Here is a 25924-nt window from a genome sequence, read left to right on the forward strand (position 1 = left end):
AGAGAGGCTTGTCTCAATGTGGCTTTGGCAGCAGCAACCGACAGGGTGGACAGAAATTTCTCTCCAAGGCAGACAGTGGCTTAACTTTGAACCAATAAGGAGAGCCCTTCTCCTGGACTGCTAGGTGTTCCTCTAGGGGAGGTAGAAGGGGCAGGGACTGCAGTAGGTGGGTGGTAACTTTCCCTCTCATTCAGAAAAGGACTAGACATTTATACATATCGTACTGAGAACAGCCACTGTTATGTTACTTTGGGTAGCAAAGTACAAGGAATATCAATAAACCTTCATCTTCAGGCCAACCACTAACTGGTTAAGCAGCTGGCATACTGTGACCACTGCTTATTGCCCAGATATTGCTATCTTGTAATTCCCCACCTGTTTGTTTTATTCCATGTGTTTCTCACCATAGATTAGAAGGTCTCTGGGGCAGGCACCAACTTTTCATGATACCTATGTACAATACATTGGACAATACAGTGGCTGATCACACAATACAAATAAATAATTAGAATTAATCAACTGCATGGAGTTAGGAAGACCTTTCCCTTATGGGCAGGTTCTTCCGTAACTGTGGGGCTCTTGTACTTTCCTCTGAATCATCTGGTACTAGCCACTGCCAGGAACAGGATACTGGACCAGATGGACCACTGGTCTGATCCAGTGTGGCTATTCCTATTAGAATCGTGCCAGCTCCCAACAACCACCACATTGACATTGTCCCTGAAAAGGGACCTTCACCCAAATTCAGAATGAAGTCTCATTATTATTTCTAACTGCTCTAATTGCTGAAGTCTCTGTAACCCTTTGATTATTTGCTGCTTTTCCATCCCCTCGGGGAAAGCAGCACCAGGTCATTGATCAAAAACAACTACAAACCAGGCAGTTCAGCAAACTCAGTAACCAATAGGAGACAATGGGTTGGGAGAGAGCCTAGGATTTGGGAGACCTGGGTCCAAGTCCCTGCTCCATCACAGACTTCCTGTGTGACCTTGAGCAAGTCAGTTAGGTGGGAGTGAGGCACCTAAATACCTTTGTAAATGCCATCCTTAGTCTCTCTTTGCCTCAGCTCCCCATCTATAAAATGGGGATAATAATACTTCCCTATCATTAACAATTGTTAGGCACTCAGATACTACAGTAATGGGGGATATATAAGTACATAAGATAGATAAATTTCCCCTCTACCGTTGTCTAGGACTGGCCTTTGGGACCTGAGAAATCCACTGTCAAAGGCCCCTGGTGTTTAGGGGTGAGATCCCAGACAGATTTGTAGCTTTGTGAGGCCATGCTGCCCAAGGAGTCAGTGGTGGCATCAGAGCTCTGGAAAGTTTCCATCCAGGTGGGGGTCTGTCTGCAACTGAGGCTATGTCTACACAATGAAATTAGGTTGAATTTATAGGAGTCGGTTTTGTAGAAAGCATTTTTATACAGTCGATTGTGCGTGTCCCCACACAAATGCTCTAAGTGCATTTAGTCAGCATTTAGTTGGTGGAGTGCGTCCACAGTACCGAGGCAACCGTCGACTTCCGGAGCGTTGCACTGTGGGTAGCTATCCCACAGTTCCCGCAGTCTCTGCTGTCCATTTGAATTCTGGGTAGAAATCCCCATGCCTGATGGGGCAAAAACATTGTCGAGGGTGGTTCTGGGTACATATCGTCAGGCACCCCCTTCCCTCCATCCCTCGTGAAAGCAATGGCAGACCAGTTGTTTCGCGCCTTTTTTCCTGGGTTACCCGTGCAGATGCCGTACCATGGCAAGCAAGGAGCCCGCTCAGCTCACCATCACCGTATGTCTCCTGGGTGCTGGCAGACGTGGTACTGCATTGCTACACAGCAGCAGCTCATTGCCTTTTGGCAGCAGACAGTGCAGTATGACTGGTAGCCATTGTCGCTGTACTCCAGGGTGCTCTTTTAGCCGACCTCAGAGAGGTCGGTCGGGGTGCCTGGGCAAACATGGGAGTGACTCAGCCAGGTCATTTCCCTTTTAAGTTTCATCTCATGGAGATTCAGTCCTGCCGGCAGTCCTACTGCACCATCTTCTAATGAGCAGCCAGGAGACGATGACAGCCAGCAGTCATACTGCACCATCTTCTGCCGAGCACCCAGGAGATGATGATGGCTAGCGGTCATACTGCAGTCTGCTGCCAGCAAGATGTATAAAGATAGATGAAGTGGATCAAAACAAGAAATAGACCAGATTTGTTTTGTATTCATTTTCTCCTCCCTTCCTCCTTCCCTGCCTCCCTCCATGAAATCAATGGCCTGCTAAACCCAGGGTTTTGAGTTCTATCCTTGAGGGGGCCATTCTGTTTCTCCTTGATGCAAAGTCACCCCCTTTCTTGATTTTAATTCCCTGTAAGCCAACCCTGTAAGCCATGTTGTCAGTCACCCCTCCCTCCATCAGAGCAACGGCAGACAATTGTTTGCTGCCTTTTTTCAGTGCAGACGCCCGCTCAGATCACCGCGGCAATTATGAGCACTATAAACACTGCACGCGTTATCCAGCAGGATATGCAGAACCATAACCTGCAAGAAAAGCGAAACCAGGCGAGGAGGAGGCGACTGCAGCATGGTGACAAGAGTGACGAGGATATGGACATAGACTTCTCACAAAGTACGGGCCCCTGCAATGTGCACATCATGGTGTCAGTTGGGCAGGTTCATGGCGTGGAATGCCAATTCTGGGCCCGGGAAACACGCGCAGAGTGGTGGGACTGCATAGTGTTGCAGGTCTGGGACGATTCCCAGTGGCTGCGAAACTTTCGCATGCTTAAGGGCACTTTCATGGAACATTGTGACTTGCTTTCCCCTGCCCTGAAGCGCAAGAATACCAAGATGAGAGCAGCCCTCACAGTTGAGAAGTGAGTGGCGATAGCCCTGTGGAAGCTTGCAATGCCAGACAGCTACCGGTCAGTCGGGAATCAATTTGGAGTGGGCAAATCTACAGTGGGGGCTGCTGTGATGCAAGTAGCCAATGCAATCACTGTGCTGCTGATATCAAGGGTAGTGACTCTGGGAAATGTGCAGGTCATAGGGGATGATTTTGCTGCAATGGGATTCCCTAACTGTGGTGGGGCTATAGACGGAACCCATATCCCTATCTTGGCACCGGAGCACCAACGCAGTGAGTACATAAACCGAAAGGGGTACTTTTCAATGGTGCTACAAGCACTGGTGGATCACAAGGGATGTTTCACCAACATCAACATGGGATGGCCAGGAAAGGTACATGACGCTCGCATCTTCAGGAACTCTGGTCTGTTTCAACAGCTGCAGCAAGGGACTTACTTTCCAGACCAGAAAATAACCATTGGGGATGATGAAATGCCTATAGTTATCCTTGGGGACCCAACCTACCCCTTAACGTATGGCTCATGAAGCCATACACAGGCACCCTGGACATTAGTCAGGAGCTGTTCAACTATAGGCTGAGCAAGTGCAGAATGATGGTAGAATTTGCATTTGGACGTTTAAAAGCACGCTGACACAGTTTACTGACTCGGTTAGACCTCAGCGAAACCAATATTCCCATTGTTATTACCTCTTGCTGTGCACTCCACAATATCTGTGAGAGTCAGGGGGAGACGTTTATGGCGGGGTGGGAGGTTGAGGCAAATTGCCTGGCCACTGATTACGCGCAGCCAGACACTAGGGCAGTTAGAAGAGTACAGGAGGGCGCGGTGCACGTCAGAGAAGCTTTGAAAACCAGTTTCATGACTGGCCAGCCTATGGTGTGAAAGTTCTGTTTGTTTCTCCTTGGTGGAAACGATCCCCCCTCCCCTACCTGGTTTCATTCTACTTTCCTGTAAGCTAAGCACCCTCCCCACCCCCCTTCTATCACCGCTTGCAGAGGCAATAAAGTCATTGTTGCTTCACATTCATGCATTCTTTATTTATTCATCACACAAATAGGGGGATAACTGCCAAGGTAGCCCGGGAGGGGTGGTGGAGAATGGAAGCACCGGGTGGGGTGGTGAAGGAAGGAAGGACACCCTCTTTCACTAAGAGGGTGGTGAAACACTGGAATGTGTTACCTAGGGAGGTGGTAGAATCTCCTTCCTTAGAGGTTTTTAAGGTCAGGCTTGACAAAGCCCTGGCTGGGATGATTTAACTGGGAATTGGTCCTGCTTCGAGCAGGGGGTTGGACTAGATGACCTTCTGGGGTCCCTTCCAACCCTGATATTCTATGATTCTATGATTCTATGACAAGGCCACACAGCACTTTAAAACTTTAAAACTTATTGAATGCCAGCCTTCTGTTGCTTGGGCAATCCTCTGGGGTGGAGTGGCTGGGTGGCCGGAGGCACCCCCACAGCGTTCTTGGGCATCTGGGTGAGGAGGCTATGGAACTTGGGGAGGAGGGTGGTTGGTTACACAGGGGCTGTAGCGGTGGTCTGTGCTCCTGCTGCCTTTCCTGCAGCTCAACCATACGCTGGAGCATATGAGTTTGATTCTCCAGCAGCCTGAGCATTGACTCCTGCCTTCTTTCAGCAAGCTGACGCCACCTACCATCTTCAGCCCGCCACCTCTCCTCGCGGTCATATTGTGTTTTCTTGCACTCTGAGATTGTCTGCCTCCACATATTTTGCTGTGCTCTGTCAGTGTGGGAGGACAGCATGAAGTCAGAGAACATTTCATCACAAGTACATTTTTTTCGCCTTCTAATCTTCACTAGCCTCTGGGAAGGAGAAACATATGCAGCTGGTGGAGGGGAAAAAAGGGAGAGTGGTAGTTAAAAAGACACATTTTATAGAACAATGGATACACTTTTTCACGGTAAACCTCGCTGTTAACATTATATAGAACATGTGCTTTCATTACAAGGTCACATTTTGCCTCTTATTGAGGGTATGCCGGTTTGGTGAGAGAGATCGCTCATGCAGGGCCGGGCAGCAGAATTCGGCTTGCAGGCAGCCATGGTAAGCCACAGTCTTTTGGCTTCTTTAACCTTCCTAACATGTGGGAACGGTTTCAAACAGCAGCGCCCTCATTTCCCATACGAAGTAGCCATTGGATTGGCCATTAAAAATGGGTTGGCAATTTAAAAGGAGGGGCTGTGGTTTCTGGATTCACATGCAGCAGAAACCCAACTAACCCCCACCTCCTCCACACACACACCTAATTTTCTGGAATGATGGCTTCACCCCTCCCCCCACCGCGTGGCTAACAGCGGGGAAGATTTCTGTTCAGCCACAGGCAAACAGCCCAGCAGGAACAGACACCTTTGAATGTCTGCTTACTAAAACCACCCTATTTCAACCAGGTGACCATGAATGATAACACTGTCCTGAGGGTAACACAGAGAGATAAAGAACGGATGTTGTTTGAATGCCAGCAAACACCGGGTCCATACGGTGCAATGCTTTGTTCTGCAATGATTCCTGACTACGTGCTACTGGCCTGGCATGGTAAAGTGTCCTACCATGGAGGACGGAATAAGGCTGCCCTCCCAAAGACCTTTTGCAAAGGCTTTGGGAGTACATCCAGGAAAGCTTTATGGAGATGTCCCTGGAGGATTTCTGCTCCATCCCCAGACAGGTTAACAGACTTTTCCAGTAGCTGTACTGGCCGCAAATGCCAGGGCAAATTAATCATTAAACACGCTTGCTTTTAAACCATGTATAATATTTACAAAGGTACACTCACCAGAGGTCCCTTCTCCGCCTTCAGGGTCCGGGAGCCTGCCTTGGGTAGGTTTGGGGGGTACTGGGTCCAGGTCCAGGGTGATAAACAGATCCTGGCTGTTGGGGAAACCGGTTTTTCCGCTTCCTTGCTGTGAGCTATCTACAACCTCCTCCTCACCATCATCTTCCTCGCCCCCAAAACCCACTTCCGTGTTGCCTCCCACTCCTGGGACAGAGTCAAAGCACAGAGTTGGGGTAGTGGTGGCTGCACCCCCTAGAATGGCATGCAGCTCATCATAGAAGTGGCATGTCTGGGGCTCTGAACTGGAGCGGCCGTTTGCCTCTCTGTTTTTTTGGTAGGCTTGCCTGAGCTCCTTAATTTTCACGTGGCACTGCTGCGGGTCCCTGTTATAGCCTCTGTCCTTCATGCAATTGGAGATTTTTTCAAATATTTTGGCATTTCATCTTTTTGAACGGAATTCTGCCAGCACAGATTCATCTCCCCATACAGCAATCAGATCCCGTACCTCCCGTTCGGTCCATGCTGGAGCTCTTTGGCGATTCTGGGACTGCATGGTTTCCTGCGATGATGAGCTCTGCATGGTGACCTGTGCAGGTGAGTTTGCCACGCTGGCCAAACAGGAAATGAGATTCAAAAGTTTGTGGGCCTTTTCCTGTCTACCTGGCCAGTGCATCTGAGTTGAGAGTGCTGTCCAGAGCGGTCACAACTGAGCACTCTGGGATAGCTCCCGGAGGCCAATACCGTTGAATTGTGTTCACAGTACCCCAAATTTGACCCAGCAAGGCCGATTTCAGCGCTAATCCCCTCGTTGGGGGTGGAGTAAAGAAATCAATTTTAAGAACCCTTTAAGTCAAAAAAAAGGGCTTTGTCTTGTGGACGGGTGCAGGGTTAAATAGAGATAATGCTGCTAAATTCGACCTAAACTCGTAGTGTAGACCAGGCCTGAGACTGCTCCACTGCTAAGCAACCATTGTGGTCTTTGCTCTCAGGAGGGAGAGCTCAATGACATAAAAGGCATTTCAGGGTAGTGAACTAAGCACAGGACCGAGAACAATGACGTTATAGTTAGGGTTTAATCTTGCATGATTAAGGCACATTAAAGGGCTTTAATTTGCCTGGATCATCAAGACCTGCACTGCCAGTTCCCAGTATAATAAAGTGTGTTTCTAACAGCATCAAATTACAGGCCTGCAACGTGACTTCACGTGCATTATCTGGGTACCTGAGTCGTGCAGGACAGACAGAACTGAGTGGGGAGACACTTTGTTTAGGAACATTGGGGGAATGTGTGGTCATGTGACCTAGTATGCTTGCTGGCAAAACCTTTAGTAATTAAAAAGCATTATTAATATCTCAAATCAGTTTAATCATTTAATATTTTTACTGATTGTATATTTCTCTTTAATCAAATCATTACAGAGAGTATATAGTTATTGTTTTTAATTGGTTTGTTTGAGTTTGAATTATTTGTGAGTTCAAGTGTGGTAGCCACTGCTTTAGTGTGGTTAATCCTTTGTCTCACTGGAGGCACTACCAAGAAGCCTTTTTCTTTAGCACACCAGGAGGAGGAGTTGGCCATCTATCAGCAGCACAGCAAAATGAGACCAGATGACAGAAATTTTGGGACTGTCCAAAGACTGTGAGGTAGGAACATAAGAATAGCCATATTGGGTCAGACCCAGTGGTGAGCTGGAGCCGGTTCGCACTGTTTCGCTCGAACCGGTTGTTAAATTTTGAAGCCGGTTTAGAACCGGTTGTTAAAGGGGTGGGCAAACTCTGGCCTGCGGGCCAGAGCTGGCCCGCGGGACTGTCCTGTCCGGCCCGCCTGAGCTCTCGGCTGGGGAGGCTCCCCTCAGAATCCCTTTTTAATTTTTACTCACCGGGCGGCGCTCTGGGTCTTCGTTGGCACTTCGTTGGCGGGTCCTTCACTCACTCCGGATCTTCGGCGGCACGTTGTTCAGTGCCACCGAAGACCCAGAGCGACTGAAGGACCTGCCACCAAAGTGCCTCCGAAGACCTGGAGCGACTGAAGGAACCGGTTCTTCAGCTGTTGGCAGCTCATCACTGGTCAGACCAATGGTCAATCTAACCTAGTATCCTGTCTTCTAACAGTGACTGGGGCCAGATGCTTCAGAGAGAATAAATAGAACAGGGAAATGTATCAAGTGATCCATTTCCTCTCATCCAGTCCCATCTTCTGGCAATCAGTGGTTTAGGGACAACCAGAGCATGGAGCTGTGCCCCATATCATTTTAGCTATTAGCACTTGCTGGACCTAACCTCCATAAACTTCGCTAATTTTTTTTTTGAACACAGTTATCCTTTTGGCCTTCACAGTATCCCCTGGCAATGAGTTCCACAGGTTGACTGTGCCTTGTGTGAAGAAGTACTTCCTTAGCTTTATTTTAAACCTGCTGCTTATTAATTTCATATGGTGACCCCTGGTTCTTGCGTTATGTGAAGGGGTAAATAACATTTCCTTATTTACTTTCTTCACACCATTCATGGTTTTATGGACCTCTATCATATCTCCCCCAGTCCCCTTTTTTCTAGGCTGAAAAGCCCCAGTTTTTTAAATCTCTCCTCATATGGAAGCTGTTCCATACCTCTAATAATTTTTGGTGCCCTTCTCTGTACTTTTTCCAATTCTAATATTTTTTTTTATATGAGGTGACCAGACCTGACACAGTATTCAAGGTGTGGAAGTACCATGGATTTACATAGTGGCATTATGATGTTTTCTGTTTTATAATTTATCCCTTTCCTAATGGTTCTTAACATTCTGTTAGCTTTTTTGCTGGCCACTTCACACTGAGCAGATGTTTTCAGAGGACCATCCACAATGACTCCAAGATCTCTTTCTTGAGTGGTAACAGCTAATTTAGACTCCATAATTTTGTATGGGTAGTTGGGATTTTTGTTTTCCAATGTGCATTACGTTGTATTAATCAACATTGAATTTTATATGCCATTTTGTTGCCCAGTCACCCAGTTTTGTGAGATCCCTTTGTAACTCATCACTGTCAGCTTTGGTCTTAACTATCTAGAGTAATTTTGTATCATCTGAAAACTTTGCCACCTCAATGTTTACCCCTTTCTCCAGGTCATTTATGAGTATGTTGAACAGCACTTGTCCCAGTACAGATTCTTGGGGAACCCTGCTATTTATCTCTCTCCACTGTGAAAATTGACATTTATTCCTATTCTTTGTTTCCTATCTTTTAACCGTTACTGATCTACGAGAGGACTTTCCCTCTTATCCCATGACTACCTACTTTACTTAAGAACCTGTGGTGAGGGACCTTGTAAAAGTCTTTCTGAAAATCCAAGTACACTATATCCATGTTTGTTGACCACCTCATTGACTTGTATTTACAATATATCCTTGGCATAGGGTTGACAACCCTCCCGGATTGGCCGGGAGTCTCCTGGAATTGGGCTTGTTATCCTGTTACTGAAGCCAATCAGGGAGATTTTAGGCTGCTAAAAGTCCAGTCAGCTGTGCAGTGGGGCTAAGGCAGGCTCTCTACGTGCCCTGGCTCCGTGTGGCTCCCGGAAGTGGCTGGCATGTCCCTCTGGTTCCTAGGTGCAGAGACGGCCCGGGGTCTCTGTGTGCAGCCCTCAGCCCAAGCGCTGACTCCGCAGTTTCCATTGGTCAGGAACTACAGCCAATGGAAGCTGTGGGGGTGGTGCCTACAGGCAGGGGCTGCACGCAGAGCCACCTGGCTGCCCCCGAGCCTAGGAGCCAGACTTGCAGGTGGCTTCCAGGAGCCTCCCGAGGTAAGCACCACCCGGCTGGAGCCTGCACCCCAACCCCCTCCCCGTTGCTGAGCCCCCTCCTGCACCCAAACTCCCTCCCAGAGCCTGCACCCCTCATCCCCTCCTGCAGCCCAACCCGCTGCCTCAGCCCTGAGCCCCCCCCACACCCAAACTCTCTCCTGGAGCCCGCACACCTCACCCCTTCCTGCACTCCAATCCCTGCCCAGACTCAGCCTGGAGCCCCCTCCCACACTCCAAACCCCTTGGCCCCACCCCCATCCCAGAACCTGCACCCCCTCCTGCACCCCAACCTCCTGCCCCCAAGCAGAGTGAGCAGGGGGTGGGGCCTCCAAGAAGGCGTGGGACCTTGGGGCAGGGGCGGGGCAAAGGTGTTTGGGTTTCTGTGATTAGACAGTTGGCAACCCTATCTTGGCAGGAATTTATAAAGCTGCTATGGAGAGCTCAGTACATACCTTTAATTCAGCATTATTCTCACAATGTTGGAGCTTCATAAGATGCTCATTTCTAGAGATCAATATACCCCATGCCCATCTCCTGGGTCAATTACCACTGCTTGGTGATGCCCTGGAGTGGAGATCTGCAGAGTCATTTTGGGGGCATGAAGAAAGCTTGCTTGCTTACTTGCTTGCTTACTAGAAGTAGAACCTGTACTTCTCTGAATATATGACCTCTGCAGATCCACAGTCACCAACCCTTTTCCCCAGTTCTCTGAGGTTTAAGATTCCTTGCAAGGAAAAAAGAACAGAGGGAATCCAGAATAGACACAAGCATGTGCCTTGAGCCACTGATTGTTCTCTGCTTTGGAATGGAGCTGCAGCTTATGTGATTCCTTGGGTGTGGATATGACGATATTTGGAGCATTTCAGTTACTGGAAAGTATCCTTCTGCACACCCCAAAGTCAGAGCAGGTAAGCCAATGAAAAATAAAGTAATCCATAATTAAATCTACCTCAGTCCCCTAGCATCCCCTTATGTTTACCGCAATCACTGAAGGCTTATATTTCAGACTTTTAGGTTCTCTGAAAGAGTCACAAGAATCTCAATGAAAGGAAATCACTGGATTTGCTGCCCTTTTATTTATCACACATATGATTGTTACATACTACTATGAAAAAGCTTTAGGGCTCTGAGCACAAGGGAGCTCTCAGGTTGAATTAGAGTTGGAAACAATCTCCATAGTTTTTGTTTATTTTGATACACACAGGTTGCTAGGATTCCTGCTCTGCATTTTCTAGGAGGAATAGGGATTGCTGTTAAACTAGTCTATCTGCAAGAGTCTTCTGAGCAATTTGGTCTGGAGTCACTTCAAGGCAGTAATCAACGAACCCACCCCTTTTACAGAGCCATTTTTTGGAGTTACAGCTACACTTTATGACTCTTCCTCACTTTCTGTAGCTGAGCAGAGAGAGATGGGCTGTGGAAGTGTTTCATTTCCTATATGATGTGGAGTTCTTCCCTTACAGCCTAAGACCAGCCACACATGGAGCTAGGAGGCCAGAAGATGCAAAAGAAATAAATGTACTGTTACAATTTTTTAAATAAACGTTTCAGGCCACCATCTTCAGCAGCCTAGGTTTCATTTGCTCTTTTAGTTGTGGCTCAATCAGCATGTTATTCAAATCCTGGAAATTCAGGATCACCTTATGTGCTTCCTGGAAAAGCTCCTTCCCCACAGCTTTCTCCACTCGATTGCACCACTCAACCAGTTTGGGCATGTCCTCAAAGATATTATAACCAATTGCTATGAGCTGCAGAGAGAGACGTAGCTGCGAAACACTTGGGTGAGACTTCGATAAGGAAATTCACCACTTACACAGCAAAATCCATTCTTGGCGAGTGCAGGAGGTGTCACTGACTTGGATTTACTTGTGATTGCCACAGGTAGGAAAAGAAGTCAGCAAGGGTGTCACTAAAAGCTGGAGGATGACACCCTCAGTCTTTTCTCTCACCTGCATTAAGAAGCACCTGACCTGGATTTCTGTGCCCATCCCCCCAGGTTAATGACAGCTGCTTTATGATCAAAGGGGACTGGAACTATGTTCCGCCACAGTGCTACAAGTCAAGTAGTCTGGGCTGGATTTTCAGGCGCTGTGATTCATCTGCTCACCATATGCAGGGGGGCATACTGAAAATATAATAAATGTATCAGATGACACAGTAACATGCATCTTTTCCAAGATTAACAAATTCAGACACCAGTGTTTTTCCCACTTTCGACCTGCAGATGGTATGACTGAGCTTGTCCACATCACAGTGACTAACTCCAGAGACAGTCAGCGCTGCTACTTGTGTCATCCAGAGGGGGAGAATGGGAGGATGTCACTGCCAGCCTGGAAGTGAGCTTCTGACCTATCCTAAGTGTGATCCATTTAATATTTAGAAATGACCCATCCAGAAATCTGAGCTGCTGGAGAAGTTTCTGGTTAGTGTTTTGTAGGCAACGTACAGGGAAGCCATTGCCTTGTGGAGGAAATAGTCACATGGGATCCCTCTCCCTCTGTCCCCATGCCAGGGCATTCCTGAGCATTTGTTCTCCCTTAGGAGAATGATATTACCTTTTGGATCTTGCATTAGGAGAATTAAGAAGCTGCAACTATGGATGAAATCCTGAGGGGGTGGGTCAGGCAAACGGGAAGAGAAACAGCTGTGAGAACCTCATTCAGTCTGTGCTCAGCATGCACCTGCTTCACTAGGTGTCTGACGTCCTTGCACATACTTTGCTCCCCATCTCTATCCTGTGCTGATAGGGTACAGAGCACACCCATTTGGAAGTGGTACAGCATGCTGTCCAGTGGCCAAGCAGTTCAGACAGCGCTGCTTTCCTCATCCTTCTCCAGCCCTTACCTGCATGAGCTCCGTAACTGCCACCAGATCTGCCAGAAAAATCTTGTTGCCTACAAGGAAGGGTTTGTCCTGCAGGAACTTCTGCTCTAACTGCTTCAGGGGAATGGCCAGGTACTCTAAAGTTTCCTGCAGCTTCTCTTCAGGAGCTGTCTGGTCCATGTATAAAGGAAACACCACCTGTGTGGGGAAGAGGGTATAGACTTAGCCTTCATACATCTACACACACTTGATCCTGTTTAGTAATTGTGAAAAAGGTAAGCTCAGTGATCATCATGCTGCAGCCAGTGCCACAGTAACGAACAACAGTGGTGCTGTTTGTGTGGATAATACACAGACAGGAAGTCTAGACTCATACAGGGATCAAGTCCCTCATCTTAAATTAGAAGATGATCACTTGTCCTCCAAAATGTTTACAGTTAGGGAAGTAATGCTCAAAGGAGAAAGCAGAATAAAAATTCTCAATAATTCACAGCCTTAGGGGGCTGACAGCATATGATTTCTGCCCAAGATGGTGGATCTCTCTCAAGATCTGCTTATTTGCAGGTATTGGAACTGGCAGGGCTGCAGAGGAGGAGAAGGGGAACTACGGTCAAATAATAGGATAGGAAGGCTGGTCTAGTGATTAGGGCACTAACCTGCGTGCTTTGGTAGGCCTGGGTTCAGTGCCCTGCTCTGACACAGACTTCCTGAATCACTTGCACAGGTCTCTCTGTGCCTCAGTTCCACATCTGTAAAATGGGGATAACAGCACTGTTCTACTTCATAGGGGGTTGGGAGGATGAATACATGAAAGACTGGGAAGTGCTCAGATACTACAGTAATGGGGGTTGTCGCAGTTTCAGGGAAACTGCACCTGTATTCCCCCCACCGTTGTCCCTCAAGGGCACACACGTAAGGTTTCCGGCTCTCACCATCTACTCTCTTGCTCAGAAACCTGCGTCTCGTTGCCTCTGGACCAGGGTTTTAAAGCTGCACAGCTACCTGTCTTATGCTATGATTTCCCCAGCAAACCAATCTACCTAAAGGCCACTGCCTGTGTTTTGCTTTGCTTTCTCTCTCAGGGCTATGACCAATGTACTGCCAGCAGTTACAAGTTATTATACAGCTCTTTCTAAGCAAGCACATTTATTCTTAAGGTAAAATCATTACAGAGAAAACATGTATAAAACAAAAGTTCCTATACATGTGCTCAAAACTTACCAGAGGTCACCAGTCAGTCACTTAGTAGGCCATAGTCTTTCCAACCCTTTTGTAAAGGTCGAGGTCCTTGGACAGAAGGTCCTGTCCATATTCTGGATCAGAATGAAGGCCCTGAGTCAGTTTAACCACAGCCTTTTTATGCCAAAAGCCCTCTCTTTATGTCTGTTAGTCTCTGGAAAATCCAGTTTGGACCAGTAGATGTGCGCTTCCCCAGGGGTAGTGCCTCTCTGGAGGTGTTTACAACCTCAGTGATTCACTTTTTTCACTCTCCTGCACGTTTCTGATTCCTAGAGGAGCTGTGGTAACCCTTCCCCCTGGAATTGCATACAATCCCTGGCCACAGTAGCACACAAACTTACAACAATATGTTCCCCCAAAGATACTGGATGTGGTTGCAGTATCTGTCACAGGGGCCATAGAAAGTACCAAAGGTAGATAGCATTAGGTTCTGGAGCACAATTCTCCACCATGGGAAATTCAGCAGCTGCTGACTCACACGAGGTCCAGCTTTGGATATTTAAATCTCTTACCTTGAGCCAGAAAATCTTTAAAACACTTGGCCGGATGGCAGAATGTTGCCAGGCCAGGTATTCATCTACCCAGGCTCGTTTCTTCATATCCAATGGGTACCAGTGGTCAGGGGTTTTATACTTCTGACTCAGGTAGGCAAGAATTGCAGGGCTGTCCAAGTATAAGGAGAAGAAGATAGGCAGGTGAGTTAAGGTGAAAGAAAGTTTTCATCTGCATCCCTTTCCTCTTCATTTCTTCATGTTACTTGCATTATAAAGCATAGGAATGGAGAATGGTAGAAGGGGACATCCAGGAAAAAGGGAAAGTTAATGGAGATAAAAAAATTGAAGTGGGGAAACAGGAGGACGGAATAAAGAATTTGAGAGTTCTGAGTTTGTTATTCCCCTCCAGTGAGCTATATTTGCTTTAAACACCTGAGCAACATTTATTAATGTAATTCTGCTGGAATGATGGGAGACAAGAAAGATTGGAATTCTGGGGACAGAGACTTAGGGAAGAAGGGTGACAGGAAGCAGGAAAAGTGATCTTGAATTGAGGAACAAGTGGAGCACCAAGGCCAGTATATTGCAAGAAATCCACCTATGGCATCACATTCCTAATGGTTCCACTTGTGGGGAAAAACAGAGATAACTTTATTCTAAAGACTGCATCACTCTCCAAACAGACAGACAGGCCTTGATGAGATTCCAAGCTGGGTCCCCATGGAACATTCAGCCAGATTGCAGTGGCACTGAGAAGAGCAATCTCAAAACAGCAGAGAACTCTTATCATCCACTTTTCCTTGCCTGCTTCAGGCCAAAACCATCATCCTACAATGGATTGCAGCTGACAGATGTGCAGCCTCAGAAGGATTAAAATGATGAATAACGGGATAAGAAAGAGAAGTGTGTACTTCTATGGAATTCTTACCTTTCTGCTAAGGTGAAATCTCCATCCTTCAGTGCTGGCACTTTCCTTAGGACATTCACCTTGCCAAATCCGTCACTGTGCTGTTGCCCTGGAAACAGTGAGAAAAAACTCACCAGTTATGAGACTGGTAGCTGGACCAATGGAAGCTAAAGTGAAAGGAGCACCCAGCTCGGACTGGACTCTGCCCACAAGAATGTCCTGCCATCATTTTATGATGCTTATAGGAACCTTTGTGATATACAACTAGAGTTTTTCCCATATCATGTATTTGTTTGAAAAAAGGGACTATATCGGAGAGAGACAAAAGACCTTGCCCAGATTTGACAGTCACCTGGAGCAGGGGATTTGCTGTTGCAAGAGGATTCAACCACTGATCTCTGTCACTGGGAATGGCAATTGTGCAACTTGCTGAAGTGTTACTCACAAATGTCCACTATGCAGTAGAAAGCGAGTGTGCCAAGGTCTTAGAGGCAGGGAAAGAAGAGGGAGATTTGAATAAAGGCAACTGAAAATCTTAAATATATTTTCATATTTGTGAAGGAAATAGGCATGGCCTGGAAGAAACACATTTGTGCACAGAGCATTATAATGAGTCAGATGGTCACTAACCCCCCACTCTTCCTCACAGGGAAAGTCAAAGCTAAACCATTTTCTTGCAGCTCATGAAGGAGACCAACACCAGCTAGGACAGAATAAAGAAAGGAGCTTGAAGACTGTGGATCAATAGAGATCACTGCAGTGGATGAATATCAACTGTAGACAGCCCAGCTGTGGGAGCAAAGTCTCCGCTCCAGTTTGCTAGGCTCTGAACAGCGGAGGACACTGAGCGCTCACATGAAAAGAAGATGCTATCAGCAGAATCTGCTCCCCGGGGAGAGGAGTGGCTGAGGAAGTTTCCAGAGCCCTGACTAGGAAGAGTACGACATGGATGTCAATGACACAGCAGTCAGCTTGTTGCTGCATAAACAGTCACAGAAAATGATTCATCTGCAAACAAGGGTTCTGCGGCTCTGGAATAGCAGAGAGGCTGGAGGTCAGAGTGGATGAGCATTGACCTAGTTATGGAGAGGGAAGCTTACACAGCATTTCCCTGCACTGTTCCTGGCTTGAGGACGCTGATATTAGTGCATCCCTTTCAGGAGACCTCGTGAAATAATTTATTCTTCCCTCTCTCATAGGAGAGTTAAATTCCACAACCATGCTGTTCCAACTGGCAGATGTTAACAGAGTTTGTTATCTAATCAGGTCTTCAGCTTCTTTGGAAACGGGACCGACACAGCAAAGCATAAAAGTGGGGTTTGCGCTTTACTTCGGAATGATCTAGAAAATATATCTCAGAGTTTGATTTTGGTTTTAACTGTTCCACCCTTTCTCCCTGCCCTCACTTCATATTACACGAGAAATCTTGGATTCTCACTTTTCTGGCTTTGCTGGAGTACCTTGGCAAGAACCTGGGGGCCCAAATAGGGATGACACATGAAATGGTAACCTGAGCTGTAACTTCTACCTGCCCTCTAGATGCTGATTAGGTGGTAGACTGAGTGGGGGAGGGAAAACTGGTTGCATAAGTTGCAGCCTCATGTGACTTTAGTGACCAGACCCGCCACAAATCTTGCTAGGCCCTCCTAGAACTACAGAGAGAATGAGGGTCTGGTAAGCAGGGCCGGTGCAAGGATATTTTGCGCCCTAGGCGAAACTTCCATCTTGCGCCCCCTGCTGATCCCCCACTTCCCCCTCAAAACCTAGCCCAGCACACAAAGAGCCCCCCCAGCCAGGCACAGAGCCCCCCCTTCACAGCACTCAGCCAGACACGCAGACTCCTGCCTCAGGCAGATGGAAGGTCTACAGCTCCCCACAGCCGCTCGGGCAGCTCTTACTATGGCCGGACTGCGGCTCCGAGGCCCTGCCTCCTGGCCAGAACTGAGTCAGGGTAAGAGCTGCCCGGGCAGCTGGGGGGAGCCATGGACCCTCCACCTGCGCTGAGTGGCAAACCAGGGGCAAGGACACAAGCCTGGGACAACTCTCAGCCCCCACCTTGGGCAGGTGGAGGGGCCCGGGCTCTCCAGTCCCACTCTGGCTTCTGGCTTGGCTGGGGATGGGGCCATGGAGGACACAGGGCCCCTTGGATCCCCCACTTTTGAGAAGGCACCACCGCCCTGAGGGTTAGATTGTTGTAATAAACTCTAAATCCAGTATCTTTATTAAGACCGTGATTTTTAGTGTCTTGACTCCCCTCCGCCTTCTCCCCCCCGGCACACAGCATCCTCCCTCCGCCTTCTCCCCGCCCAAGCCCTGCTTGGCACACAGCACCCCCCCTCCACCTTCTCCCCCCTGCACACAGCACCCCCTCGGCACACAGCACGCCTCCCCCAGCCCTGCCCGGCCCATGGCTGAGTCCTGCTACTGTCTCCAGAGTGTGGCACGCAGCCCCCTCTGGCCCAGCTCACCCAAGCCTCAGCCTGACCATGCCATGGGATCCTGCCCCCCGCTCCAGAGCTTGGCATACATTCCCCCCCCCACATCTCCCCCCCAGCCCGGCCAGCCACGCCACGCTGCCCCTCCCCCCAGAGCCTGGCACACAGAGTCCCCCCCACCCTGAGCCCCAGCACCTGCAGGCCCCTGCCTCCCCCCACAGGGCAGAGCTTCCCAGGAAGCACATGGAGCCCCCTCCTCGGCAGCCGTCACCGCTCATCCTGCCGGAGCCCCTTTTGGCGCCCCCAAATCTTGGTGCCCAAGGCGACCACCTAGTGGTTACACCAGCCCTGCTGGTAAGGTAAAAAATAAGGAGAAAAAACACACGCCTTCTGTTTGTAGGGAGGATAAAGTTTCTGGGGCTGTCTTTGTACATCATAAAGAACCAGTAAAGGCCACAATCCTTTCTGTTGCTCTTGTTTTGCAGTTTATCTTTAAAGAAACTGAAACATGCCCGTTTAAATTATTGGCAGGGAGAGTCAGTGTTCTGAGTTCCTGGATGGTCACCTGGGCACAGACAGCCCATCTGTTTGTTTATTTTATATTTCTACTTAGTGGGACATTAAGGTCTCTGTTTCACATCTGGCTCAGGTCAGTAATGGCTGATAGTTATCATCGGATGGCTGTTCATTGGCCAAGATTCCTTATTCTAGTTCTTAGTGCAGAATTCCTTACATTACAGTAATCACCAATATCATTGGCACCCTCTGTGGGAGGCCAAGGGCTGAATGGCCATGGAAACTGAAATCCCCTATAATCCCTGGAGGTGACCTTGTTAGCACAGAGGCAGAGTGGTGAGGTCTGCGGTGTTGCTGCTGTCCCTGTTCTGAGCAGAGTGGGTTGCTTTTGGGGCTCTCAGTCTGGCACCTTTCACCAGCTCTCCATATTCACTAAGTTAAATAAAATTCAGGTGACATTCCAAACAAAAAGGGGGCGGGGGGAACAGGCCAGAAGGCAAAGTACAAAGAGGAGGCTCGTTATCTCCAATATTTACAGTATGGAAATGCTGAAGCAAATTCATTCCTAGTTTACTGACATCCAAGGAGTTGCTCCATGGATGCACTTGGCCTTGTATACTTGGATGGGTTCTGATTGCCAGCGGTCATGGTATACACAGCTCTGTTAACAGAGTGAGCTCTTGGCAAAGTTAGGCTTGGTTTTTGGATCCTGTAGCAGATGGAGCAGGCTATTGGGAATTGTCTTCATGGGTATGTGTAGCAAGGTGAGGACTCACCGGTGTGGCGCCTCCTGCTAGTCTAGGGAATTAGCTCTTTTCCAGCTTACGGAGCACCCTCTGCAGGACAGTGTCTCACCTGCCGCTGGCCCCGTGTCCCTCCCAGACCCTGGTGCCCTTTACCTTGGGGTGCTGCCCCCTGTCAGTGCTCCCACACTCTGGGTCTCCCCTCCCAGGGGAACCCCCAACCCTCTAAACCCACCTTGCCTCAGTGGCTACTGCCAGTCATCATCTAGCCCCCACTCACTGGGGCAGACTGCAGTCTGTAATGGGCACTCATCATTGGCAAGGGGTTAGGACCTGCTGCCTTTGCCTATTCCCAGGCTGCCCCTCTGCAGCCCCAGTACCTTTCTGGGCCTTTACCAAGGCCTGCAGCCTGGGGGTTTACCAGGCTGGAGCTCCCCAGCTCCCTTTGCCCTTCCCCAGCACTGTTCCACTTCAGGTACCTGCTCTCAGGCAGCTAGCCCTTCTCACTCTGGGGCTAGAGTGAAACTCTCCTGCTTCTGGCCCACAGCCCTCTTATAGGGCCAGTTGTGGCCTGGTTGGGGCGTGGACCCAGCTATGGCCACTTCCCCCAGTCAGCCTAGGTTTGCTTCTTTCAGTCTTTTTCCCCAGCTGCAGCCCTCTCCAGGGCTGCTTTAACTCCTTCAGGGCCAGAGCGGGGTGACTACCCCACTACAGTATGTCTATGGTACAATTAGACACCAGCACTGAGCCAGTACCAGCTGATTCAGGTTCGCAGGACTCGGGGTGAGGGGCTGTTTAATTGCGGTGTGGATGTTAGGGCTCAGGTTCTAGAGCCCGGGCTCCAGCCCAAGCCCGAACATCTATGCACAATTAAACAGCCCCTTAGCCCGAGCCCCATTAGCCCAAATCAGCTGGCACAGGCCAGCTGTGGGTGTCTAATTGCTGTGTAGATATATCTCCATGAGGCTATAGTTGTTGTCCATGTTAATGAGACAAAAGATCCCTGTACCCGAAGGTGAGGATTCTGTATGTGGGAATCTGTGTGGGCATCCTGCACAGTAGCTTTATTGCTGTGTTAGGTTAAAGGGAAACTGCTTCCATGTTGCACAGCCCAACAGTCTAAAAGTTCACGAGGTAACAAACACAAGCAAATACACTGTGAAATCCGATATGCTAGGCTGTTAGTTATCACTGGCATCTGAACCTACTGCAGGAGGCAGCCAGCAAGTGGGGAGTGAGGGTGTCCTTTGTGGCACTGGGCAACAGGAGAATTCCATGCAAGGGACTCTGTACCAACTTCCAACCTGCTTTAATAATTTATCAGGCCCATAAAGGACACTAATTGTGTGTTCTTAATAGGCTGTTCCATTTTTAAAGTAGCTTGGGAACTGGTTCTCAGTTTCTTACATGGAGCTCTCATGATGCCATGATGTCATAAATGAGAAATGACACCTTATTGGCTTGGTGTCACACAATGGCCTTTCATACACAATACAGCCATGCTGAGAATTCTGCCACAGGGCTGTGCATTGTGCCATTCAGGTTTACAGGGAAAGCATTTCATGCCAACACTGGTTTCAAGTTACTTTGACAGGATTATGGGTGTATGTATTATGATCATGGCTGTGACTGATTTCTATATTCTGTGTACACCTGAGCAGAAGCGATGCAAGGTGTTTGTCAGTGTTGGGGATGGGAGGTTCATCCTTTATTAAAAAAAAAAAAAAAAAAAAAGAAGTTAGAGGTCAGGAATTTGGAGGATGGGTGGAGAGAACAAAACGTAACAGAGAGGGGAGTGAGACCAGTGAGCTCTGAATTCTCTCACACAACATAGATGCATAAGAGGGTCCATTTTACATTGACCGTGCTGAAAAGGATAGCCAGTTGCCTTGGGTAGGCTGTCATTCATAGAGGAAGGGCAAAGCTGTGAGAGGGTGAGCCAGTGTGATGTGGCTCACACAGACGATTTTCTTTAGACTTGACCAAGTGCTGCATGCAGGCTGCTGAAAGCAAAGGGAAATTAGTGCATTGAGCACACAGGGCTTAGTAACTAAGCCTCCTGCGGCTGGGCAGGCAGCAACACTGGGGTGCTATTCCTGGACAAGAAAGAGCTCCTCTAACCACAGAGTAACAGCTTCTTTTAGACATACTTGCCTGGTTAAAAACCAGATAAAAAAAACAAACATTTTCTTCCTGTGTTAATATCAGCGTGAACACGGATGGAATTCTGGAATCCAATTTACATTTTCATCACTGGTACTGTTTGTTGATGTTCTGCATTTCACTTAGCTTGGAGGTGGGAAAATAAATTAGCCCAGTTCACTTTCTGGCTTTTGTGCAGTAGCCGAATGCTGCAGTATGTGCATTGAAAACAAGGTGTCAGGATGCCCTTAAGTCTTTTGAACTGAAGAGGTGTTAAAACTTATAGATCCACCTGAAAGGGCATGCTAAGCTCCCTTGGGCAGGTAGCGGCCTTCTCTGACTTATTTAGTCACTTGACTTGAGGGTGGTGACCTGCATCATTTTTCCAGAGGAGAAAAATAGCATATCTAGGTAAAAGCATCATTACCTGTGTCACCCATTACTGCTGCAGGGGAAGGATTGCATTTCTCATACAAATCTCACCAATCAAGTGAAAAACTTTTGTAAAAGTGTTGGCTTCGGGCTGGATGGGGGAGGGGCTGTTCAATGTTCCAAGAAAAGCAGGCATTTACCCTCCTAACACAAACTCTACATTCTGGGTCTAAATTCACTATCCTTTTAATTATCAGCTACTCTGATCTGTGGATAAAGAGGCTGAATAGGAAAAGCGGCACACCAAGCTAAATAGAGAACGCCTTTCTCTGTCAGATCTCCCATTGACTTCAATGGGATTTAGTCTGGAAGTCCTTATTCCACTATCATTAAGTCAGCAAAACTCCCACTGAAGTCAACATCGGCAAGTGACTGACTCCCCATATTCCTAAGAGCATTCTGCGCCAAAAAATTAAAAATTCTGCTCCAGAAAATTAAAAATTCTGCACACAATATTTTAAAATTCTGCAAAATCTGTCAAATAAATGTGGAGGCTCTAGCATGGCATTGGGGAGCACAGGCCACTGGCTGCGCAGAGGTGGGAGATCACTGTGCAGCTCCCCCCGGGACACGGACTCAGCAGTGAGGCTGCACCCACCCTGACACAGTGGAAGGACAGGGCCTGCCCCAGAAACACCTCAGGGCCCTGCCCCTACATGCCAGGTGCACCAGATATGGGCAGGCAGGCACAGCAAGGCAGGATCCAAGTGTGAAGGGGCTTAGTGTAGGGGGAACCAGGTGTGGGTCGAGACAGTTATGTGTGGGGCAATCTGGGTGTGGACAGCTTAGTGGGGGATCCGGATGCAGGGGAACTTGGATGCACAGGGGCTTGTTGAGAGGTTCTGGGTGCAAAGGTAATGGGACTCTGCGGTGGGGAGGGTCCAGGTGAAGGTAGTTGGGGCTCAGCAGGGTGGGGTCTGGATATAGGGGGGTGTGAGGGACTCAGTGGGGAGTCCAGATGCTGAGGGAGTAGGGCAGGGATCCAGGTGCAGCTGTTTGGGGCTCAGTGGTATGGGGATCCTCAAACGGGTGTCTCGTCAGGGTGGTCCAGGTGCCGGGGGAGTGGGGCTCATGTGGGGGGCGGTTCTGAGTGCAGGGGGTGAGGCTTCACAGGAGAGTCTGGGTATGAGGGGGTTTGGATGCATGGGGGCTGGGCAGATGGGGGAGCAGCTCCCTGTACAGGGATCCCTCCCCCTGCAGCTGAGGAGCAATGGGTGCAGGAAGCGAGGGGTGGGAGAATTTGCAGAGCTTCCTGCAGCTGGGGGAGAAATCTGGGGGTGGGTTTGACCCAGCCCTGGATGCTATGCAGGGGAAGAGGAAGTCCCATCCTGACTAGCAGCTGAGCCTGGCACAGGGTAGGAGGCACCAGCCATCTCTTCCACAGTCCTGCCCCCGTCCTGCAGTGTTTGACCTCTCTGCTGGCTGCCCTGGGCACCTGAAACATACTGCTGGGGAGGTTCTCATGACCGCTCTTGTGGCTTCCCTTTGCTTCCCCATCAGAAAGTCATTTTTCTGCAGGGAAGCAAATAAATCTGCAGGGGACATAAATTCTGTGCATGCACAGTGGCACAGAATTCCCCCACGAGTACTATAAATACCTTGGACAGATAGACAAAGATGTTGGGCTAAATCTTAAACAACAAACCACCCAAATCAGTACTGAATTCTGAATTGGATACAGAGTCAGTGCTTGCTCAAGTGCCTTGCCAGGATTTTGCAATTAGGCCCCAGTGGGGCTTAAACAGCCTTTTACTTCCTGCTCCCATTTCTTTCAGTATCTGGGTTTAGAGTTCCTTCACAACCCAAATTACTGCTGCTAAGCCTCCTAGCTCTCTCATGCTTGTGTACAGAGTAACTTTCCTGCTGCTGGCTCCTAGGAGCCCTTGTCTGACAAAGTTTGTTGGGCAGAACTGCTGAATCATAAGCTTTTCCCCACTAATTGGTTGACAGCCCCATTACTCACCTGGGGAGGAGTCATTTGGGGCTCTGAGTAAAATGCCTCAGAGGAGAAGCTGGAGAGAAATGAGACTTTGGTCAAAGCAACACACTCCCCCTCCATTACACCAAGCTGCAGAAGACCAAAACCAAAAGGTTGATCAAAAATAAACCCACACCTCTTTTCTACATAGAGTAACCTCTCATGCAGCAGCATTAACCGCCACACTTGTGAGATAAGCTTCCCTATTCAAAACATGAATAATGCTCAAGAAGGAGTGTGAGGATTCAGGCATGTTTCAGACCAGTTCAGCCCTGGTGGAAACAGGCATAACTCCCATGGGAGTCAATGAGGATTACATCTACTTATGTTAGGCCTGCATTTAGCTGGCCATGTTTTTGATTAACTCTCCAATGGACATCCCAAGCCTGCCTATTTTCATGGCAGACTGACAGACTTTCCATTCATATAAAGCATTATAGTGGCTTGAAATTACAGAAAAGAATACAATAAAATTGATTATGCAAAAGGCTCAGGAGACAGCAGTAGCCATTGGAGGACTGTGGGAAGCTGATTCACAAAGCTTTGACAGCTCCTCATGTGGAATGCATCCGATGAAGTGAGCTGTAGCTCATGAAAGCTTATGCTCAAATAAATGTGTTAGTCTCTAAGGTGCCACAAGTCCTCTTTTTCTTCATGTGGAGTGCAGACCTCAAAGAGAGGGAGCTGGCCAGCACAGAAAACCAGCCAGCTTCCCAAAGGCTGCTTCCCACTGTTGGCCAGCAGCATGTGAGCTCCAGGACTTCTGTGGACTAGTCAGACTTCAGCACTGAAAGGTTTATGTTTCATGCAGCCATGAAGAATTCACCATTTAGATCTGTATGTGCAGGTCAGATGTCCGATATAATGTGTGTATATTGAAGACATATGTAACTTTCAGATACACTTCTGTTTATCTGAGGTTCAGATTATCATGGTTTCTATGTATGGTTTTATACTCACTTCCCCATCAACATTGGTATCTCAGGACCTAGTTTATCCACTGACTTTAGAAAGCTCCATGGATGTGCTAAAAATGTTCCCCAGACATGTTGTTGCTTATTCCTGTGGCCAAGATTCTAGCCCTAAGGAGACAACGTTCTGCCTAGAGGGAAGAAGAGCTAAAAACAACCTACATTCTTTTGGTCTAGCAGGTACCTCAGAACGTGATCAGTAAAATGGAGGTAGATGCTTACCAAATGCAGAATCTGTGATCACAGATTAGAAATGAAAACCGGGAGACCCTCTGGCACCACAATGGGGAGCCATTGTGTAATGAGCGAAAACAAGGAAAGATTATATACATTTTCTGCGTCACTATCCAGAACATAAAGAAGGGCAGAAAACCCGACTCAAGGCAATCAGAGTAGGCAGAGATTTCCCCTAATCAGTGAGGAAGAAAAACTGCCTAGGGAGGGGAGCGAGAAGAGAACCTCCCCCCATAATATATCACAACCACCACTGAGTCAGAAAAAGACAGCAGTACAAGATGGAGACCCTGTATAAAACCCATCACCCACCTGTTCCTGGCCACAATGTATTTATACTGGGCAGCATCCATATGGCTTGTCAGGTGTTGAAATGGAATTGGAAAGTACATGGGGCTGGGAAGGGGGAAGCAGAGTAAAAAGAAACAGAGACGGGGAGTAGAGCACAGAGCCACAGCATGGGGCTTAGGACCCTTGAAGCTGCAAAGCGGATAGGAGGCAAGCTCTAGCAGCATTCGGAGTTGGCATCTGCAATGTCATGCCAGAGTAGTAGCCAGAAACTTAATTCTTACCCGTCTATGACAGTCCCAGCTAAATCCCATCTGGCATTTTGCTCCCCAAAACTGAATCTGCCTCCCAGATTCTCTCGCTCCAGAAAAGGTTCCCAGGGTTTGAGCTTAGCTTTGTTCATCTCCTTCTTGAAGGTCCTTGACTCACAAAGGTTGAAAGCAGGAAGGGATGGGATGCTTCATAACCTGAGGTTTGTTGGGGGTAACTGGGCTCAGTGCCCTGCCTGGGAAGGAAGAAAGGTAAGCAAACACAACCCCAAGGGGGAGCAAAGGGGTTCAGCTCCCTCACTCACCTTTGAGCACCTCCATTTTTTTGAATGTGAAGGGGTCGTTGTTTTCTTGGCAAAGATGTAGACGGCTCGGCAGGGTGGTGAGAGCAAGTCCAGGTAGAGCTCTAACCCCATCCTACCTGCTGGGCAGAGGGAGCAAGGTCTGTGTGGATGCTGAGATTACCTGTCCTTGGCTGAAGCTGCAGAGAAGGCAGACTGAAGAGAAACTTCTTTCCGTCTCTTAGTTATTGTGTATCATGAGAGCTCCTCTCCTACCGTTCCTCCAGAGGAAAGAGTCAGGGACCAGGCTGAGGTGGCATCTCTCCCTGCCCCACCAGAATGTGAACAATGTACCTTAGCAGCCACCTGTAATGCTGACATTTACATGGAAGAACTGCATCTGCAGGAACATATTCCAAGGAGTGTAGTACTCCCACCCCAGAAACCTCTCCCCTCCTGTTTGTATGACCTGATCCCAGGAGCAGATGCCTGTCTGTAAAGCACAAGCACACCTTTGACATTACACAAATAATGATAAATCCCAGATGCATTTGCATCTCTCAGAAACCACCCCCCACTGGTCTCCATGGTTATTTTTTAATAACCATGTGTTGCTCCTTTCCCTACCCCTCAAGGTGCTCCTTGTGGATCTCCTTGACTGCTTTGATGGCCCAGCTGCAGCAGGACGAAGAGGGGAGGCTCCAGGTGACAGTTGGGTTTGCTCATTTGGAATCCTGACAGCAGCCC

General features: G+C 48.4%; 1 pseudogene; it reads right to left on the bottom strand.

Moving 5' to 3' along the window:
• Positions 1-10478: 10478 nt before the first annotated feature.
• LOC125623106 (glutathione S-transferase theta-1-like) lies at positions 10479-25355 on the bottom strand (annotated as a pseudogene).
• Positions 25356-25924: the final 569 nt, after the last annotated feature.

Source organism: Caretta caretta, chromosome 15, assembly GCF_965140235.1.
Source record: "Caretta caretta isolate rCarCar2 chromosome 15, rCarCar1.hap1, whole genome shotgun sequence".
Taxonomy (NCBI): Eukaryota; Metazoa; Chordata; order Testudines; family Cheloniidae; genus Caretta; species Caretta caretta.